Raw genomic sequence first — 21,281 nt, 5'->3', positions numbered from 1 at the left:
AAGGAAATGGCACCGACTACTCGACACACCGTGAATATGAATGAAGAGGAATTCCGTACTTTTCTAGCTTCAAACATAGCCGCAGTACAGGCTGCGCTACATACCAACAATAACCTTGGATCTAGCAGTACAGGAAATAGTGTAGGATGCACCTACAAAGAATTCACTGCCTGCAAACCTTTGGAATTTGATGGAACCGAAGGACCGATCGGATTGAAACGGTGGACCGAGAAGGTTGAATCGGTGTTTGCCATAAGTAAGTGTACTGAAGAGGACAAAGTGAAGTACGCTACGCATACCTTCACAGGTTCTGCGTTAACATGGTGGAATACCTATCTAGAGCAAGTGGGACAAGATGATGCGTACGCACTACCGTGGTCAGCATTCAAGTACTTGATGAACGAGAAGTACCGTCCCAGAACCGAGGTCAATAAGCTCAAGACAGAACTTAGAGGGTTACGAACCCAAGGATTTGATATTACCACGTACGAAAGACGATTCACAGAATTGTGCCTATTGTGTCCGGGAGCATTCGAAGATGAGGAAGAGAAGATCGACGCGTTTGTGAAAGGATTACCGGAAAGAATCCAAGAAGATATAAGTTCACACGAGCCCGCCTCCATACAACAGGCATGTAGAATGGCTCACAAACTAGTGAACCAGATTGAAGAAAGAATTAAAGAACAGACTGCTGAAGAGGCCAATGTGAAGCAAGTCAAAAGAAAGTGGGAGGAAAACGGTGATAAGAATCACCAATACAACAACAACAGCAATTACAACAATAATCGCAACAATTATCCCAACAATCGCAACATCAATCGCAACTACAACAAACGGCCCAACAACAACAACAACAACAACAACAACAGCAACTACAACAATCATCCCAACAACAATAATAACCGCAACAACAACAACAATCAGAAGCAACTATGCCAAAGGTGTGAAAAGAATCACTCGGGTTTCTGCACCAAATTTTGCAACAAGTGTAAAAGAAATGGTCATAGCGCGGCGAAGTGTGAGGTCTACGGACCAGGGGTTAATAGAACGAAAGGAACAAATGGTGTCGGAACGAGTAATGGCGGAGCAAGTAGTGTCGGAGCAAGTTATGCCAATGTAGTTTGTTATAAATGTGGAAAACCAGGCCACATTATTAGAAATTGCCCGAACCAGGAGAACACGAATGGACAAGGCCGTGGAAGAGTTTTCAATATTAATGCGGTAGAGGCACAGGAAGACCCGGAGCTTGTTACGGGTACGTTTCTTATTGACAATAAATCTGCTTACGTTTTATTTGATTCGGGTGCGGATAGAAGCTATATGAGTAGAGATTTTTGTGCTAAATTAAGTTGTCCATTGACGCCTTTGGATAGTAAATTTTTACTCGAATTAGCAAATGGTAAATTAATTTCAGCAGATAATATATGTCGGAATCGAGAAATTAAACTGGTTAACGAAACATTTAAGATTGATTTGATACCAGTAGAGTTAGGGAGTTTTGATGTGATAATCGGTATGGACTGGTTGAAAGAAGTGAAAGCGGAGATCGTTTGTTACAAAAATGCAATTCGCATTATACGAGAAAAAGGAAAACCCTTAATGGTGTACGGAGAAAAGGGCAACACGAAGCTACATCTTATTAGTAATTTGAAGGCACAAAAACTAATAAGAAAAGGTTGCTATGCTGTTCTAGCACACGTCGAGAAAGTACAAACTGAAGAAAAGAGCATCAATGATGTTCCCATTGCAAAAGAATTTCCCGATGTATTTCCGAAAGAATTACCGGGATTACCCCCACATCGATCCGTTGAATTTCAAATAGATCTTGTACCAGGAGCTGCACCAATAGCTCGTGCTCCTTACAGACTCGCACCCAGCGAGATGAAAGAACTGCAAAGCCAATTACAAGAACTTTTAGAGCGTGGTTTCATTCGACCAAGCACATCACCGTGGGGAGCTCCTGTTTTGTTTGTCAAGAAGAAAGATGGTACATTCAGGTTGTGTATCGACTACCGAGAGTTGAACAAACTTACCATCAAGAACCGCTACCCACTACCGAGAATCGACGACTTATTTGATCAACTACAAGGCTCGTCTGTTTATTCAAAGATTGACTTACGTTCCGGGTATCATCAAATGCGGGTGAAAGAAGATGATATTCCAAAGACTGCTTTCAGAACACGTTACGGTCATTACGAGTTTATGGTCATGCCGTTTGGTTTAACTAATGCACCAGCTGTGTTCATGGACCTTATGAACCGAGTGTGTGGACCATACCTTGACAAGTTTGTCATTGTTTTCATTGATGACATACTTATTTACTCAAAGAATGACCAAGAACACGGTGAACATTTGAGAAAAGTGTTAGAAGTATTGAGGAAGGAAGAATTGTACGCTAAGTTTTCAAAGTGTGCATTTTGGTTGGAAGAAGTTCAATTCCTCGGTCACATAGTGAACAAAGAAGGTATTAAGGTGGATCCGGCAAAGATAGAAACTGTTGAAAAGTGGGAAACCCCGAAAACTCCGAAACACATACGCCAGTTTTTAGGACTAGCTGGTTACTACAGAAGGTTCATCCAAGACTTTTCCAGAATAGCAAAACCCTTGACTGCATTAACGCATAAAGGGAAGAAATTTGAATGGAATGATGAACAAGAGAAAGCGTTTCAGTTATTGAAGAAAAAGCTAACTACGGCACCTATATTGTCATTGCCTGAAGGGAATGATGATTTTGTGATTTATTGTGACGCATCAAAGCAAGGTCTCGGTTGTGTATTAATGCAACGAACGAAGGTGATTGCTTATGCGTCTAGACAATTGAAGATTCACGAACAAAATTATACGACGCATGATTTGGAATTAGGCGCGGTTGTTTTTGCATTAAAGACTTGGAGGCACTACTTATATGGGGTCAAAAGTATTATATATACCGACCACAAAAGTCTTCAACACATATTTAATCAGAAACAACTGAATATGAGGCAGCGTAGGTGGATTGAATTATTGAATGATTACGATTTTGAGATTCGTTACCACCCGGGGAAGGCAAATGTGGTAGCCGATGCCTTGAGCAGGAAGGATAGAGAACCCATTCGAGTAAAATCTATGAATATAATGATTCATAATAACATTACTACTCAAATAAAGGAGGCGCAACAAGGAGTTTTAAAAGAGGGAAATTTAAAGGATGAAATACCCAAAGGATCGGAGAAACATCTTAATATTCGGGAAGACGGAACCCGGTATAGGGCTGAAAGGATTTGGGTACCAAAATTTGGAGATATGAGAGAAATGGTACTTAGAGAAGCTCATAAAACCAGATACTCAATACATCCTGGAACGGGGAAGATGTACAAGGATCTCAAGAAACATTTTTGGTGGCCGGGTATGAAAGCCGATGTTGCTAAATACGTAGGAGAATGTTTGACGTGTTCTAAGGTCAAAGCTGAGCATCAGAAACCATCAGGTCTACTTCAACAACCCGAAATCCCGGAATGGAAATGGGAAAACATTACCATGGATTTCATCACTAAATTGCCAAGGACTGCAAGTGGTTTTGATACTATTTGGGTAATAGTTGATCGTCTCACCAAATCAGCACACTTCCTACCAATAAGAGAAGATGACAAGATGGAGAAGTTAGCACGACTGTATTTGAAGGAAGTCGTCTCCAGACATGGAATACCAATCTCTATTATCTCTGATAGGGATGGCAGATTTATTTCAAGATTCTGGCAGACATTACAGCAAGCATTAGGAACTCGTTTAGACATGAGTACTGCCTATCATCCACAAACTGATGGGCAGAGTGAAAGGACGATACAAACGCTTGAAGACATGCTACGAGCATGTGTTATTGATTTCGGAAACAGTTGGGATCGACATCTACCGTTAGCAGAATTTTCCTACAACAACAGCTACCATTCAAGCATTGAGATGGTGCCGTTTGAAGCACTTTATGGTAGAAAGTGCAGGTCTCCGATTTGTTGGAGTGAGGTGGGGGATAGACAGATTACGGGTCCGGAGATTATACAAGAAACTACCGAGAAGATCATCCAAATTCAACAACGGTTGAAAACCGCCCAAAGTCGACAAAAGAGCTACGCTGACATTAAAAGAAAAGATATAGAATTTGAAATTGGAGAGATGGTCATGCTTAAAGTTTCACCTTGGAAAGGCGTTGTTCGATTTGGTAAACGAGGGAAATTAAATCCAAGGTATATTGGACCATTCAAGATTATTGATCGTGTCGGACCAGTAGCTTACCGACTTGAGTTACCTCAACAACTCGCGGCTGTACATAACACTTTCCACGTCTCGAATTTGAAGAAATGTTTTGCTAAAGAAGATCTCACTATTCCGTTAGATGAAATCCAAATCAACGAAAAACTCCAATTCATCGAAGAACCCGTCGAAATAATGGATCGTGAGGTTAAAAGACTTAAGCAAAACAAGATACCAATTGTTAAGGTTCGATGGAATGCTCGTAGAGGACCCGAGTTCACCTGGGAGCGTGAAGATCAGATGAAGAAGAAATACCCGCATCTATTTCCAGAAGATTCGTCAACACCTTCAACAGCTTAAAATTTCGGGACGAAATTTATTTAACGGGTAGGTACTGTAGTGACCCGAACTTTTCCATGTTTATATATATTAATTGAGATTGATGTTTACATGATTAAATGTTTCCAACATGTTAAGCAATCAAACTTGTTAAGACTTGATTAATTGAAATAGGTTTCATATAGACAATTGACCACCCAAGTTGACCGGTGATTCACGAACGTTAAAACTTGTAAAAAAAACTATATGATGACATATATATGGTTATATATATAGTTAACATGATATTATGATAAGTAAACATATCATTAATTATATTAACAATGAACTACATATGTAAAAACAAGACTACTAACTTAATGATTTTGAAACGAGACATATATGTAACGTTTATCGTTGTAACGACATTTAATGTATATATATCATATTAAGAGATATTCGTACATCATAATATCATGATAATATAATAATTTAAAATCTCTTTTGTTATTATAAACATTGGGTTAACAACATTTAACAAGATCGTTAACCTAAAGGTTTCAAAACAACACTTACATGTAACGACTAACGATGACTTAACGACTCAGTTAAAATGTATATACATGTAGTGTTTTAATATGTATTTATACACTTTTTAAAGACTTCAATACACTTATCAAAATACTTCTACTTAACAAAAATGCTTACAATTACATTCTCGTTCAGTTTCATCAACAATTCTACTCGTATGCACCCGTATTCGTACTCGTACAATACACAGCTTTTAGATGTATGTACTATTGGTATATACACTCCAATGATCAGCTCTTAGCAGCCCATGTGAGTCACCTAACACATGTGGGAACCATCATTTGGCAACTAGCATGAAATATCTCATAAGATTACAAAAATATGAGTAATCATTCATGACTTATTTACATGAAAACAAAATTACATATCCTTTATATCTAATCCATACACCAACGACCAAAAACACCTACAAACACTTTCATTCTTCAATTTTCTTCATCTAATTGAACTCTCTCAAGTTCTATCTTCAAGTTCTAAGTGTTCTTCATAAATTCCAAAAGTTCTAGTTTCATAAAATCAAGCATACTTTCAAGTTTGCTAGCTCACTTCCAATCTTGTAAGGTGATCATCCAACCTCAAGAAATCTTTGTTTCTTACAGTAGGTTATCATTCTAATACAAGGTAATAATCATATTCAAACTTTGGTTCAATTTCTATAACTATAACAATCTTATTTCAAGTGATGATCTTACTTGAACTTGTTTTCGTGTCATGATTTTGCTTCAAGAACTTTGAGCCATCCAAGGATCCATTGAAGCTAGATCCATTTTTCTCTTTTCCAGTAGGTTCATCCAAGGAACTTAAGGTAGTAATGATGTTCATAACATCATTCGATTCATACATATAAAGCTATCTTATTCGAAGGTTTAAACTTGTAATCACTAGAACATAGTTTAGTTAATTCTAAACTTGTTCGCAAACAAAAGTTAATCCTTCTAACTTGACTTTTAAAATCAACTAAACACATGTTCTATATCTATATGATATGCTAACTTAATGATTTAAAACCTGGAAACACGAAAAACACCGTAAAACCGGATTTACGCCGTCGTAGTAACACCGCGGGCTGTTTTGGGTTAGTTAATTAAAAACTATGATAAACTTTGATTTAAAAGTTGTTATTCTGAGAAAATGATTTTTATTATGAACATGAAACTATATCCAAAAATTATGGTTAAACTCAAAGTGGAAGTATGTTTTCTAAAATGGTCATCTAGACGTCGTTCTTTCGACTGAAATGACTACCTTTATAAAAACGACTTGTAACTTATTTTTCCGACTAGAAACCTATACTTTTTTTGTTTAGATTCATAAAATAGAGTTCAATATGAAACCATAGCAATTTGATTCACTCAAAACGGATTTAAAATGAAGAAGTTATGGGTAAAACAAGATTGGATAATTTTTCTCATTTTAGCTACGTGAAAATTGGTAACAAATCTATTCCAACCATAACTTAATCAACTTGTATTATATATTATGTAATCTTGAGATACCATAGACACGTATACAATGTTTCGACCTATCATGTCGACACATCTATATATATTTCGGAACAACCATAGACACTCTATATGTGAATGTTGGAGTTAGCTATACAGGGTTGAGGTTGATTCCAAAATATATATAGTTTGAGTTGTGATCAATACTGAGATACGTATACAATGGGTCGTGGATTGATTCAAGATAATATTTATCGATTTATTTCTGTACATCTAACTGTGGACAACTAGTTGTAGGTTACTAACGAGGACAGCTGACTTAATAAACTTAAAACATCAAAATATATTAAAAGTGTTGTAAATATATTTTGAACATACTTTGATATATATGTATATATTGTTATAGGTTCGTGAATCAACCAGTGGCCAAGTCTTACTTCCCGACGAAGTAAAAATCTGTGAAAGTGAGTTATAGTCCCACTTTTAAAATCTAATATTTTTGGGATGAGAATACATGCAGGTTTTATAAATGATTTACAAAATAGACACAAGTACGTGAAACTACATTCTATGGTTGAATTATCGAAATCGAATATGCCCCTTTTTATTAAGTCTGGTAATCTAAGAATTAGGGAACAGACACCCTAATTGACGCGAATCCTAAAGATAGATCTATTGGGCCTAACAAACCCCATCCAAAGTACCGGATGCTTTAGTACTTCGAAATTTATATCATATCCGAAGGGTGTCCCGGAATGATGGGGATATTCTTATATATGCATCTTGTTATTGTCGGTTACCAGGTGTTCACCATATGAATGATTTTTATCTCTATGTATGGGATGTGTATTGAAATATGAAATCTTGTGGTCTATTGTTACGATTTGATATATATAGGTTAAACCTATAACTCACCAACATTTTTGTTGACGTTTTAAGCATGTTTATTCTCAGGTGATTATTAAGAGCTTCCGCTGTCACATACTTAAATAAGGACAAGATTTGGAGTCCATGCTTGTATGATATTGTGTAAAAACTGCATTCAAGAAACTTATTTTGTTGTAACATATTTGTATTGTAAACCATTATGTAATGGTCGTGTGTAAACAGGATATATTAGATTATCATTATTTGATAATCTACGTAAAGCTTTTTAAACCTTTATTGATGAAATAAAGGTTATGGTTTGTTTAAAAATGAATGCAGTCTTTGAAAAACGTCTCATATAGAGGTCAAAACCTCGCAACGAAATCAATTAATATGGAACGTTTTTAATCAATAAGAACGGGACATTTCATTTAGGTTGCTAAATGATCCAAACTTTGATCCTAAACATGATTTTTGAGCAAGATTGTTGACTTTTTAAGTCAAAAATGCATGAACTTGATTAATTTGATATGAATGCGATTTGGAACTCGTTTAATTGCTATAATGATTATTTTTGACATGTTTTAGAAGATGAATGCTTATGAACATTGTATACATTTTCATATATGCTTATTTAAAAAAATATAGAATTGTTAAATTTATGAAAATGTTATAGGTTTAATATTGATTAAACATGTTATTGTAATTATTTTGATTTGTTATTTTGCTAACACTAATACATTATTTGGATGCACAAAATTTTGTCTCTAATGTGTTTTGCAGAGAAATACAAATACTGATGGCTGTGGATCATCTTCAAGACAACCAGAGCCAGAACCACAACCAGAACCACAACCAAAGCCACAACCAGAGCCACAACCTGAGCAACAACAAGAACAGCAACATTATGATCAACACTTGCCATACCATGAGCCCAACCCAGAATTCTCTAATGCCTACCGACAGTTTCAGTCGCTCGAATTAATAGTTCACCCATTTGTTCATGAGCAAGAATTACATCCCAATCTGAGATTTGAATGATACTGGATAGATTATCAGAGGTACCAACGCAACAAACATAAGCTTTACACGAAAAATGTGGAAGTACCAAGGGTAATAGATTGGGCGCCTTTAGAGACGGTTCACCTAGCCGACCCGGTTAGGAATTTGCTGATCCAAAGGTATGGAAACTCTTTGTTTCATGATTAGGAACGTTTGTTTACCATACGTAGGCTGGTATATAAGGAGTGGTGCGTTGAATTGATGAGAACCATTGTAATTAATACTGATATATCTTTGTTAGAAGATAGGAGTTTTATTAGATTTTTGCTTGGAGGTAGGATGTACAGGATGTCCCTATTGGACATGGCTAGGGCCTTACTCATTTACACCCCCGCTGATTTATTATCACCTGATTGTACAACTTTGATTTATGAAGGTGATAGGGTAGATAGAAATTTTGACGCTAATGCCATTTGGAGGCGAATGTCAAAATTTAATGTGTTTAAGCGCGGTGGAAAACACTCCTATTTAGATATTGACAGAGCAGAGCTTCACGTAATTCACAGGTTTTTAGCAAACTCGATTACACAACGGGGTAAAAATAAGGAAACGATTACGTTACATGATTTATTTTACCTTAAGTATATTAGAGACCCAAGAGGCTTTCTCAACATCCCCTATGGCGTTGGATATTATTTGTCTAGAATTGTAGAAGGTATACAAGAAGACGGCATAATAGGGGGTGGTATATTTGTCACTCTAATAGGAGAGTATTTGAGTGTAAATATGTATCAAGGGGGTCCAATGATTGAGGTTCCGGAACAAACCGAACCTATAGGTCTTTCGGTTTATCAGGGGGCACAGGTACTGTCACGGAGACAGAATAGGGCAGTACCATATCAGGGTAGCAGGCCACAAGTGGAAAGGGGCTCAGATGAGGAAATGGAGGAAGCGGCTGATATTAGGGAAGTTGTACGAGATAGTTATATTGATGTATATCAGCGGATAGATGAGTTGGAAATGAATGCCGAGAGTCGGCATAATCAGTATGTACAGTGGAGAGCTGCAGATGAGTACGAGCAATCGAGGCAGCGACAGCATGATAGATGGGACGTTCATCAGCACCAAATCATGAGCCATCTATCATATCAGGTACCACAGAACTACATTCCAATTCAACCTGCATACTATCCACCATTTCAGCCCGATATGAGACCACCCTACAACCTTTATGACCCGAACCAAGCCTACCAGGACACGTATCACCAATAATGGAACCCGAAAGACAACATGAACTGGAACCCGTATCCAGATTGATCATTTGTTCCATTGTTTATTATCTATGTTTCTAACATTTTCTTTCTTGTTATGTTTAAACAATTATATTTTTTATTTTGTAGTTTTTAAAACTTTTATTATTATTATGTTCATATATTGTATTTATAATTTGAAAGTGGGATTCTAAGTCCCATTTCAAATTATTGCATGTTTATATCTGTATTGTATGTATATTGTCAATTGTACACAACAGGGTAAAACATTGCATTTTCAAAGACTGGCATTAAGTTCAGCAAAAGCTACTAATTTTGACGACAAGATGAAAAACAAATGTGATGTAACAAATGACAGAATGAACAAATGATGTATACCATTTATCATTCAAACAAACAATAATATGTTTGGAAACTTTGGTAAAATTTTAATCATTTTTCTACGCTAATCACCCTCATAAATTTAAATTTTTACTGATTTCTTGCAAATGAGGGCATTGCAAGATCTTAAGTGTGGGAAGGGATTAAATTCTTTTGGTTTAAACATATTATTAATACACTTAGTTTAATTGCCAAATTTTGTAAAAATTTGAAAAATTTTCAATTAAATGAATTCAAAATCATGTTTATACATATTTATGAACGATAAAACTAGGTTTTATTACCGAAATTATTGTTACCTCAAAAAGGACATAAATTGAGAAACAACCTTAAATGCGAGAATTCATTTAAAATGAAATAGAGGAGAATAAAAAGGCAAAGAAAAAAATAAATAAAAGCTAAGTGTGGGAAGAATTACCAAGTTCTTTAAAACATATATCACATATTTTTTGTCAAGATTATTGCAGGTACTTTTGCTTTGGACTAAACTAATCAGTTTTACCCGGTTTACTGTAATATAAATGAAAGAAAGATGGATCTACACGATGAATCAATTCCATCATTATAGGAAGTAAAGTCTTCTGAAAAAGACAAGCGCTTCTTGATTTAGGTGAAGAAGTTGTCGTCCAGACCAGCTGTAGGTTGACGAAAAATCTAGAAAAGTCATCTCTAAAATCAGCAGGAAATCCACGGACCTCAGCATCATACAGGGTCGCCAAGTGGTCAGACTTATCCTAACCATGAGAGGATCTATCTCGTAAAATGGGGAGGGTGCCGTGCAAATTAGCTGGATAAGAGTAATGAATCAGATCTCCAGAAAGGATAATCTCCTTAAAGATCAATAATCAGCTTTTAAGCCTGATATTACTCAATCCTTGAGATTGACCTTAAAGATTGAGAATTCAAACTCATGGAATTCAATGATATCTAAACTCGAGCTTGAACGAGAAAATATTTTGATCAAAATTAAAACCGATTTGTTTTCTGAAAAACCTATTTTCAATGCGTTCATTACCATTGAACGTAAAATCCTAAGATTTCATCAGAATTCATTAGGTCACCTGAACCAATTCGGGTGTCAACCGTAAGAACGGTGGTTGCATAGCATGGTCGAAGACAGGACCTTGTGCCAGACCGAAAAACTATAGGATGGTCTTTACTATTGCTCCTACAAAGGATAGTAACTGCATCCGACACGTTTTAGACCATGATTATCTGCATGTCATTAGACATCGCCTTAACAGTTGCTTGTTCATCGCTTTCCTTTACAACCGGAAGGTCGTTTACCGAAAGGTAATATACGGGACAAGTAGACTGGACGTGTGCTTTCCTAATACAAGGTTAGCAAGTGGGTGACGCAAAACCACAAGTTTTGAGCTAAAATTTTAAAATCTGAAACCCACAACCCACAAAAACAATTTCGCAAACACCGATGAAGGGTTATTCCGGAAAACCTGTCTAGGGTAAAATCTAGCTTGAATTTTCAAAAGATCAAATGTTTTCATAAAGATCCTATTTCCTAAAGGATCTAAATTTTTATAGTCATGTGGGACTGTAAACCACAACGTTACTATCATTGTTCATACTGCTGTATCAAAATCACTGATGTATAAAGTGTGAAGAATAAAGAAGTGATTAGTGTGAAGATTTAAGTTCTCTATTGCTCGAGGACAAGCAACGCTCAAGTGTGAGAATATTTGATAATGCTAAAAATGAACATATATTTCATAGCATTATCCTTCCAGAAAGACAAGCTTTTAGTTACAATTGTTCTATTTACAAGTGATATTCGTTTAAATAATAAAAGGAGAAGACAAAAGGCAGAATTGACGAATTGAAGACGCAATTGACCAGAATGCTCAAAAGTACAAGTTATAATCCAAGTGGTTCAATTTATTGATGAATAACGTCTAAATATTGATAAGAGTACAAGTCGCGGAACGCAAAGTACAAGATATCTAAGCATACGAAAAGACGTTCGAAAATCCGGAACCGGGACATAAACCGAGAAATAACGTACGACTCAACGGATCTGAAAGTACAAGTCAACTATGCACAAGAATATAATATAATATAATATAATATATAATTAATTATATATATTATATTATATATTATATATTATTAAAATTCAGCAGCCCACGTTTTGAAAAGCCAAAAATATCTGATCCAGCTAGCCATGCGATCGCATGGCCTGGAAGAACAATTTCCATGCGATCGCATGGCCCCAAATCCCTGGCCAAGTCTATAAATTGCAACATTTTCGGCCGATTTTGTACACCAAGATTGATTTATTCAATCTTCTTTCTTTCTCTCTATTTTATATTTATATTTATATTATAATTTTAATTTAAGTTAATTTTAATAATAAGGTTATTGTAACAAATGTTTTAAGATTTTGTAAGTCGAAACTCTGTCCGTATAACACTACGCGATTAATACTCATTGTAAGTTATGTTCAACCTTTTTAAATTAATGTCTCGTAATTAAGTTATTATTATGCTTATTTGAGCCGAAGTAATCGTGATGTTAGACTAAATATTAAGACCGGGTTATTGGACTTTGGACCATAATTAATGTTTGGACAAAGACCAACACTTGTGGACATTGGACTATGGACTATTAATAGATGGGGGGTATTGTCTAATCGAGTGACAACTCATTGGAGTCTGTCGAACCTATCTTCAGATTAATTAACCCAATAATTAATAATGATTATGGTTGTCCTATTTAGTGACGTTCATACGGAGTCTATTATAATCATTTAATTAATTATTCGGGTTGGGTAATTGATTATTCAAACTGATCAAGTGGGTAAATTAATATTCATATCTAATTAAAACAGAGGTGGATTACATACAGTGATAACTGGTGTAATTATTGACAGAAGTGATAACTGCGTCACAGTTTAAATCCTTAATTAGTTGGAATAGTTAACTTCGGGTATAAGGGTAATTTGACGAGGACACTCGCACTTTATATTTATGACCGATGGACTATTATGGACAAAAACCAGATAGACGTATCAAATAAACTAGGACAGGACAATTAACCCAGGGCCTGGAAGAACAATTTCCATGCGATCGCATGGCCCCAAATCCCCGGCAGCGGCGCCAAAAACTTGATGTGACAACGGAGTGGTATATAAATGGATATAAAATACTATTATTTACGATACAATTTACAAAAGTTTTATTTATTTATTACAAATGGGATGTACCTAAACCTTGATACACACTTATAGGCAGTGTACCTAATCGTAGAGTAGTGTAGTTTTTAGTAAGTCCGGTTCGTTCCACAGGGAGCTGTTATGTGTCTATAAAAACATAAATTTATTTATTTTAAAATATATATATATATTTATAAAAAATAGTATTATTATTATTATTATTATTATTATTATTATTATTATTATAAAAGGGGATTTTTACCGTTTAACGACCGGTTTGTCAATTTTTATATTTTGCGTAAAGATAAATGACAATAAAATAAATTGCGACAATTAAATTGCGATAAATAAAATGATGGTAAATAAAATAGCGATGGAATATGAAATAAAAGTATTATGCTTATTTAAACTTCCGTAATCATGATGTTTGACGTTTTGATTTTAATTTATTACCCTGAGTTAATTGTCCTTTGTCCTAGTTTATTTGATACGTCTATCTGGTTTTTATCCATAATAGTCCATCGGTCATAAATATAAAGTGCGAGTGTTCTCGTCAAATTAACCTTATACCCTAAGTCAAATATTCCAACTAATTAAGGATTTAAACTGTGACGCAGTTATCACTTCTGTCAACAATTACACCAGTTATCACTGTATGTAATCCACCCCTGTTTTAATTAGATATGAATATTAATTTACCCACTTGATCAGTTTGAATAATCAATTACCCAACCCGAATAATTAATTAAATGATTATAATAGACTTCGTATGAACGTCATTAAATAGGACAACCATAATCATTATTAATTATTGGGTTAATTAATCTGAAGATAGGTTCGACAGACTCCAATGAGTTGTCACTCGATTAGACAATACCCCCCATCTATTAATAGTCCATAGGCCAATGTCCACAAGTGTCGGTCTTTGTCCAAACATTAATTATGGTCCAAAGTCCAATAACCCGGTCTTAATATCTAGTCTAACATCACGATTACTTCAGCTCAAATAAGCATAATAATAACTTAGTTACGAGACATTAATTTAAAAAGGTTGAACATAACTTACAATGAGTATTAATCGCGTAGTGTTATACGGACATAGTTTCGACTTACAAAACCTTAAAACATTTGTTACAATAACCTTATTATTAAAATTAACTTAAATTAAAATTATAATATAAATATAAATATAAAATAGAGAGAAAGAAAGAAGATTGAATAAATCAATCTTGGTGTACAAAATCGGCTGAAAATGTTGCAATTTATAGACTTGGCCAGGGATTTGGGGCCATGCGATCGCATTGAAATTGTTCTTCCAGGCCATGCGATCGCATGGCTAGCTGGATCAGATATTTTTGGCTTTTCAAAACGTGGGCTGCTGAATTTTAATAATATATAATATAATATATATAATTAATTATATATTATATTATATTCTTGTGCATAGTTGACTTGTACTTTCAGCTCCGTTGAGTCGTACGTTATTTCTCAGTTTATGTCCCGGTTCCGGATTTTCAAACGTCTTTTCGTATGCTTAGATATCTTGTACTTTGCATTCCGCGACTTGTACTCTTATCAATATTTAGACGTTATACATCAATAAATTGAACCACTTGGATTATAACTTGTACTTTTGAGCATTCTGGTCAATTGCGTCTTCAATTCGTCAATTCTGCCTTTTGTCTTCTCCTTTTATTATTTAAACGAATATCACTTGTAAATAGAACAATTGCAACTAAAAGCTTGTCTTTCTGGAAGGATAAGGCTATGAAATATATGTTCGTTTTTAGTATTATCAGTATGATATCGAAACTAAACAAAGTTACCCTATGACACCTTGAACTGTCAGTGTCGTTGAAATCATTATTATGTAACCAAAGACTAACGGTCAACTGGTTAGAGACGTCGCTCTCAATAAGCCTACTCACAATAACTAAGTTTGCGTTATGCGTAGCAATTAACGATATCATGGCAGGGATTTAGCATGAAACATAGCATGGCAGCACAGTGTAACAGTTTTGAGTACTTGTGTCTAAAGCGTAAAGCAGTTTTAAAAGCAAGCATGTGTCTCACCCCAAAGTTTGTAAACAGTTATGAAATAGTAAAAAGTGGGGCTATGAAGTTCACCTTAACAGTAGTTGAAGTTTCCACGAAAGAGAAGAATGAACAGGAGTAAATGACCGGGTTCTCAACCTAGAGATATAAGCTTGGTCATTAGTTTGTTCAATCTAACGAGTAAGTTTTCATAAGAGTCTTATGAGTTGTTGAGTTTGCAATCAAGTTGTGTCCACTATAATCAAGTTTAGATATTGTATAACATTGCTCAAACCTCGGTGCTATCAAGTAAGTCGGGATGACCAGATGTAACCGGGGGTCAGGATCTTTCAGTTGGACTATAAGTCTACAACCTTTCGTTTAATCCAAAACCTTATTCCCATCATGGCAACCTAGACATCATCCACATGACCGTAAGTAGCAGTGAGGTTCGTATAAGACAGACGTTATCAGTATGATTATAGTTTCCACGTTTTAGGTGCGTATAGGAATATAACACGTTAATATTATTTTTTGTATTATTATACATTATAGTTTTATTAATTAGTATATAATAATTTAGTTGAATTAAAAGGTTTTAGTATAATAATAATTTATATTTTTATGTTTATTATTATCATTATAATTTTATATCAATAAGTTTAAGTAACCTAGATAAGTCTAACTTTTATCTTATCTCATGTATTTTTATCAGTATCACTTTATTATTAACCATAATTATCTTTTACATTTTCACCTCTTTAACTTATCAACTAAGTATTAATTAAAATCTTATTATTCATCTTTATCACATTATCATCTTAATACTTATATTTAGCAATATTTATTATCTTATAATATAATACATATAGCATAACCTTTATTACATGTTTCTAATTTAAATACTCATGACTAATGTTTTAAATTCATATCAGACATATATCATATTCATCATACTAATCATACTTAACTTTTAATCATAAAAATCTTTATTTTTAATCTTATAATTCATAATCACATTCATCATTCTTTACTAATCATAACTCATGTTAATAATCATGTGCATATTTATTAACCATCTTCATCTATTCATGTTTAAAGCTTATTTATTGTTCATAACCAAATTCATTATTCATAAACATTAGGATATAACTTAAAGAAATTAACCAAATAAAAGTATTATTAGTTAGGGTTGTAGGATACCTTAAAGAGATTATAGACAAGGAAAAAGTGAGGTTTTGATGGTGACAAACAACCCGAACAGCAGCAGCAAAAACAGGAGCAAATCGTGGCCAAAAAGTTGTGGTTTGAGGTGGCTTTTAGCGGCGGACAGCAGCAACAAAAACGCAGCAGCAATAGCCTGTTTTGGGGGCGCAATTGGGGCTGTTTTGGCGCGTAGGAACAGCAGCAAAATAAGCAGCAACAATGGCGACTTGTGGGCAGTGGCGGATCTAGGAATCCTGACCACTGGTAGCACACATAATAATAATCAATATTTTAATAAATAATAATATTAATTTAATAAAACTATTAAATAATAATAATAATAATAATAATAATAATAATAATAATAATAATAATAATAAACACCTGTTTAATAAATTACATGATCGTAATGTGTATTTTTTTACTTTACACTTTTACCACCACTGACTTTGACTTTTTATGTGTATATTTTTGTTTAACATGAATACTTTATTAAGAGTACAATTTTTTTTTATTTAACTGTGTGGTGTTCTTTATCTGGAAACAATATATGAATTTGGGACAAACTAAAAAAATTGGACTATTAAATTAGAAAGGATAAAGTAGGTATTTTTTTACGGATACCTTAACTTTGTATCATCTGCACTATCACATGTACTTTCCCACTTGTTTTGTCAAGTCTGCTCTCGTGCTCATTTGCTTGTTTGTTTGGAACAAGATGCCTAGATGTTTAGTATAGATTCATATATATTTTTCGTGTTAGTTGTTGGATTTTTATAATTTCATGGGATGCCTCATTTTGACTCCTTTCTTTATACATACTACATTTAAGCTTGAATAAAAGTCTGTTCTAACTTTTTTTTTTTTTGTATCATCTATAACGATGAGATAACATCTCTATATATTAAATTCACTTTATATCAAGTTAAGAACATGAAATAATAAAATTAGGAGTAAACGTAAATAAGTACTCCGTAAACCAATACAGTAACAAATAAAGGTGTTTGGTTTTTAAACAAGTATTTTGACTTAAAAATAAGATAAGGCTTAAAGTGAATATATATTCAAAAATGAAGGTTCAATACGAAATATGTACCATACTTCATTATATACTGTGGGCCTTAGAAGGATTATCTCTTTCACTCATCATCTCTCATCTCTCATCTCTCATCTCTTTTACCCCAAACCTCTGCAACTCAACAACTCTCATATACCTTCCATTAAAACATCAAACTCTTTTTAAAAAAATTCTCACAAACTATTGGTATAAAATCTCACAAACAGAGCTGGCTCGCTCCTGGTAGCACATAGATAAAAACAGCAAAATTCAATGGTGGCACTAGCTAAAAAACCCAATTTTTTACACTATATGGACTTATTTCACTGGTGGCACGTGCTACCGCTCTCTTGGTAGTAGATCCGCCCCTGCTTGTGGGCTGTTTTGAGTGGCGAAAAGCTGCAGAAAAACAGCGGGAAATGTAGCTGTGATGGTGGCGGTTTGCAGCTGCAAAAAGGCAGCCTGTTTTGGCTCGAAAAGGGCAGCAAAAAGCTGCTGTTTTGGCGAGCAGAAGCAGCAGGATGCTGCTGTAATTGGGCGTCGGTTGGAGGCTGCAGATGGCAGCAGAGGGTGGCGATGGTTGTTGGGCTGTTTTGATGGTGATGGGGATCGGTTTAGGGTGATGGTGTTGGGGAATATGACTGCCGAAACAAAAGAAGGAGATGGAATTGTTGTGAATTGTTGTGATGCAAAGAATGAGCTAGTTTGGGTTTCTTTTTATAAGACACAATATGGAGTTTAAGTCAACAAGAGGAGGAACTAGTTTATGATTTTTTTTATTTATTATTTTTTTTAGTCAAACAATAGGTGGTATTTGTTTAGTCTATTTCTTTTTTTCTTTTTTTATATTATATATATAAGGTACTTTTATATATATATATATATATATATATATATATATATATATATATATATATATATATATATTTTAAAGTTTAACAGAATATATAGATTTAACGGAAAAGTGAGGGTCGTTATAGTACCTCTCCGTTAATGAAAACTTCGTCCCGAAGTTTTAGGTAGACTTCTCGGATGCATCAGCGGTTGAGAAGAGATGGGGATATTTCCGCCTAGTCTGGTCTTCACGTTCCCAGGTATACTCGGGGTCTCTAGGTGAATTCCAACGGATTTTGACAATAGGAATAGTGCTTTGTTTCAAGCGTTTTTCAGTTTGGTCCACGACCTCTATTGGTTCTATGAAATGCATTTTATCATCAATGCGGAGGTCATCCAAAGGGATAACAAGAGTTTCCTCAAAAGAGATGATGACGCTATACAAACATTTCAGGAAATTGGACACATGAAATGTGTTACGAACAATATTGAGCTCATTTAAAACCTTGAGCGTTTATGTCGCAATACTAGGGCAGACAAACAAAGAGGAGTACGTGGAGATCACAGTCATGAAATTTGATTCATGGCTTGTGTTTGTTGTTATAGATGGTACTAGGTTTTAATCCTGAAAAGTTACCATAGACATGATGCCCCTGGTATTCAGGAAATGTCTAGTATGAATAAACGAATCGAGATGCTAGATGAAGGGTCATTAATCAGGCTCATATGCAAGGCAAGCCATAATTACTTAAAGTGCCCTCAGAATAGTCTGAGCGATTAATGAAAGATATCGTTCAGTATATTATAATACATGTGAACTTATCCTTGGAAGGAATAAAGCACATTTGCATAATGTAACTTCATGATCATGATTTCAGTTATATGTTGAAACAGAGGTCGAAACTCGACTAGGATAACATCTAGTTGCAACAAATGAAGAGAGAAATGTTTAGAGTAAACACATAAATATCATAAACGTTTAAGGTAACTCCTTTAGAGAGGATAGCGAGGAACTTAGACTTTTAAAATAATCTACATTACATTTTCAAAAGGAAACCGCACGAAAGGTGTGATCTCTTAACGAGAGAGGCATTCTCGCACAGACGGTAGCTCGTACCGACCGTTTGTGACCAAAAAGCGGTCACTTACACCGACCATTTGTGAAGGAAAAAGTGGCCTACTTCTATGGCAACCATGTAATACATAAAATTCATATTTCATATTCATTATTCCATTTAAAAGCAGTAACAAATAGTTTCAACTTGAAACTGCAAAATCTCAAAAACAGTAGTTAACAGACAACAATAAACAAAATACTCTTCTGATCTCTTCTAAGCTGGAAATTTCAACAACCTACATTTGATCTCTCAAGTATCACACTTCCTTTTTGGTTCTTTAACGTCCACATCAAGAAAAGTATAGGATAATGTCACCTGCAAAGGAAAAAAATTAAAGTTACGAGCGCTGATTCAATTAAAATATCTATAGTTAGCTTCAACATCTCATAGGCTCAAACCTCACAAATGTCTATCAACCAAGCTTAATCAATACTGGTTAAACATTCTTTTGATCAATATTTAATTTAGAAGGTTACGCTGCCGGTAATTCACTCCATTTAGTTTCATAACTCATAAAGAGTAATACATAAACAATTGTAATACTTTAATCATCAGCACCAAAAGTTTACAAAAGGACAAAATCAAATACAATGTGCCTAATTAGGAACAGAATTAAAGGAGATCACAGTACGTTGTTCCACATTACCTCAATTGAGTAGTTGTTTGCTGCTGTAATATGGGTGAGATTTAGGTGCGGTCTTGGTAACCTGAACAAATAGAAGGACTATATACCGTTATTTTCAAGTTAAAATCAAGGAATGTTATCACTATTGGTCAGTGTTGTGAAGTATTAGAAAAATTTAGGAAAAATGAGAGGTAAAAACTACAAGTGATACCTATGGGGGTAATTGTTGACCACACCACCAGCAAATACAGCGAGCTTAGCAAAACAAAGAAAGCCCTGCAAGTATAGAATGTTAATTTATGAGAATTAACGATTGTAAATGTATGTATTGATCAGTTTTTTTTATGAACTTTTAATTGATACTATTTTACATTGGCTAAGTGTTGAATGTATAAGCACAATTGCTAACAGCTAATTCTATAAAGGGTTTGGATCCAATAACACTTTGGAACCCCCTTTTTCATTTATGGAAAGATGCTGTTTCTGGTGCAGGCCTTGTGGACGTTGAGCTTTGTGACCAATGCATTCTTGTGAGCTTCTATCTTGGGAAAGGATGAAGTCAACACTTCTGATCCTAAAGTCATATTACCGAATATGGTAATTTGACATTTGTTGTTATTTTTTTTGTTGTATTCTAACACTCCCCCTCAAGTTGAATAGTGGGGTTTCCGATATTCAACTTGCCAAGAACTTCACTGAAGAGTCTTCCGTTAACTGATTTGGTGAGGATGTCGGCAAGCTGATCTTCTGATCTGATTGATGGAAGTGAAATAATTTCATCATCTAATTTTTGTCTAATAAAATGTCGATCAACTTCCACATGTTTGGTCCGGTCATGTTGAACTGGATTTTCTGATATGGCAATGGCTGCTTCGTTATCACATAATATTTGAATGCTATCTTCTGGTAGAAATCCGATCTCTGTTAGCAGTTTTCGGGTCCACAATGCTTCTACAACTCCTTTGGCTATCCCTCTAAACTCTGATTCTGCACTCGATAGAGAAACAACCTTTTGTTTCTTGCTTTTCCAAGCAACTAAATTACCTCCGACTATTGTAAAGAAGCCGGACGTTGATCTTCTATCTCCTTTTTCACCAGCCCAGCTTGCATCAGTATAAATATTTGTTTCGAGATGCCCATTC

The 21,281-nt window shown here is 34.7% G+C and overlaps 1 long non-coding RNA gene across 1 annotated transcript; it reads right to left on the bottom strand.

Moving 5' to 3' along the window:
* Positions 1–14,376: 14,376 nt before the first annotated feature.
* On the bottom strand, positions 14,377–18,237 carry LOC139844419 (uncharacterized). Its single transcript, XR_011757935.1, has 4 exons — positions 17,607–18,237; positions 17,130–17,227; positions 16,503–16,766; positions 14,377–15,458 (listed from the first exon to the last, which is right to left on the bottom strand). It is a non-coding gene; the product is annotated as an uncharacterized lncRNA (long non-coding RNA).
* Between the last annotated feature and the right edge of the window lie 3,044 nt (positions 18,238–21,281).

Source organism: Rutidosis leptorrhynchoides, chromosome 4 (genome assembly GCF_046630445.1).
Source record: "Rutidosis leptorrhynchoides isolate AG116_Rl617_1_P2 chromosome 4, CSIRO_AGI_Rlap_v1, whole genome shotgun sequence".
Taxonomy (NCBI): Eukaryota; Viridiplantae; Streptophyta; class Magnoliopsida; order Asterales; family Asteraceae; genus Rutidosis; species Rutidosis leptorrhynchoides.
Note: the sequence above shows the minus strand (reverse complement) of the source record. Positions and strands in the feature narration are given on the sequence as shown.